The sequence below is a fragment of the Lontra canadensis genome, unplaced genomic scaffold, assembly GCF_010015895.1.
Source record: "Lontra canadensis isolate GAN:19392208 unplaced genomic scaffold, GSC_riverotter_1.0 scaffold15, whole genome shotgun sequence".
NCBI classification, from domain to species: Eukaryota; Metazoa; Chordata; class Mammalia; order Carnivora; family Mustelidae; genus Lontra; species Lontra canadensis.
This window is the reverse complement of record NW_022631009.1, coordinates 3,803,157-3,805,270: the sequence shown is the minus strand read 5'-3', so window position 1 is coordinate 3,805,270 and position 2,114 is coordinate 3,803,157. Positions and strand designations below refer to the sequence as shown.

The following is a 2,114-nucleotide window of genomic DNA, read 5'->3' as shown; positions in this document are numbered from 1 at the left end:
CCAGTTGATGATTTCATTGCACTTGTCAAGAATCTTCTGTTTGTCTTCATCATTTATCTTGCCCTGAAGTTTTTCATCTTCAACAGTTGCTTTCATGTTGAATGCATAAGACTCAAGTGAATTCTTGGAAGACACCTTGTCCCGCTGTTTCTCATCTTCAGCTTTGTACTTCTCAGCTTCCTGGACCATGCGCTCAATATCTTCCTTGCTCAAGCAGCCCTTGTCATTAGTGATGGTAATCTTGTTCTCTTTTCCTGTGCTCTTATCCACGGCAGAGACATTGAGGATACCATTAGCATCAATATCGAAAGTGACCTCGATCTGAGGGACACCACGAGGAGCAGGAGGTATGCCTGTGAGTTCAAACTTTCCAAGGAGGCTGTCGTCCTTGGTCATGGCACGCTCACCTTCATACACCTGAATAAGCACACCAGGCTGGTTGTCGGATAGGTAGTGAAGGTCTGCGTCTGTTTGGTAGGAATGGTAGTATTACGCTTGATGAGAACAGTCATGACTCCTCCAGCAGTTTCAATGCCAAGAGAAAGTTGAGTGACATCCAACAGCAGCAAATCTTGAACGTTTTCAGATTTGTCTCCAGAAAGGATGGCTGCCTGGACAGCTGCACCATAAGCAACAGCCTCGTCAGGGTTGATGCTCTTATTCACTTCTTTTCCATTGAAGAAATCTTGGAGAAGTTTCTGAATCTTGGGGAAACGGGTAGAACCACCCACCAGGACAATATCGTGGATCTGAGACTTGTCTAACTTGGCATTCCGAAGGGCTTTCTCTACAGGGTCCAGGTGGACCACATCTTCTTTATCCATTCATCTGTTGAAGGACATCTCAGGTCTTTCCACAGTTTGGCTATTGTGGACATTGCTGCTATGAACACTGGGGTGCATGTGCTCCTTCTTTTCACTACATCTGTATCTTTGGGATCAATACCCAGTAGTGCAATTTCTGGGTCATAGGGTAGCTCTATTTTTAATTTTCCTGATATATTGTTGTGATATTATAAAAATAATTGTGTATGCTGCAGTCAGTTCTGACTCTGAAGTCACAAAGACTATATAAATCTCAGCTCTACCAGTTCACAGTTCTCTAGCCTGGGCAAAATTATACTGCACCCCTCTGAATTTCAGTTTTCTCATCTGTAAATTGACATGATTAAACTGTACTTCATAAAGTTATTATGTATCTAGAATACAGTAGATACCTAATAAATGGAGACAGTTGATTACATTAGGAATCTCAAGCATGTCCACTAAGGAACACAACTCTTGCAAAAACATAAAAATTGCCAAATTCCCACATTCTCTTTGATCTTCTGCTATTAGAAGGTGGTACATGGGTTAGCTATCCTTTGGTTTAATCCAGTTACAATTTGGTAGATATATAATAGGAGTGTTTACAATTGAATTACAAACTCTGCCAACTTAGAGAAGCCTAGAATTGGCATTCATAGTTGGAAAAAAAAAATCCCACCCCTGGGTCTCAGTTTCATAACTTTGCAATTCATTTCCTGAGAAGCTTTCCAACTATGTGATTTTCCATGCTTCAGGCTTTGTTATTAGTTAAGGGCACTCTTGGGCTTATCATCAGTTCTAGGAGCTGCTGGCACGGGTGACTGTACATGGTTAGGGGTGTGGACAGAATGTAGGTGGGGGCTTTCCAGTTCCAGGGGAGAAGATTATAAGATGCTATGTATAAGAGCTCTGTGAGGAAGTAAGTAGGGGTCCACAAAGAAAGTGTGCTGGCAAACTCAAAAATAATGATTGTATTTAAAAACTTCCATGTGAAGTCAAGCTCCAAATTCATCTTTTTGTTTTACATGGGAGATTACAAGACAAAAGCCTTTGAACCAACTTTTCTAGCTTGTATTGACTTGAGATATCTGGTATCCTATATGGAAATCGTAAGAAAAAGTGATCAAGGAATAATAAGTAACTGGCATTATTTATTGAACAATTATTGTGTTCCTCCTAAATTAGATAAAGTAGATAGTCTTCATTTCCATTTTATAGATGAGGGTTATGAGGTTTAGTGATATTACATGATTAATCAGCAGCTAAGAAATTTTTCCTGAGAATCCATCGCTTCAACAATTTCCTCCC

The 2,114-nt window shown here is 40.2% G+C and overlaps 1 pseudogene; it reads right to left on the bottom strand.

Moving 5' to 3' along the window:
• Positions 1-3: 3 nt before the first annotated feature.
• On the bottom strand, positions 4-824 carry LOC116868255 (annotated as a pseudogene).
• Between the last annotated feature and the right edge of the window lie 1,290 nt (positions 825-2,114).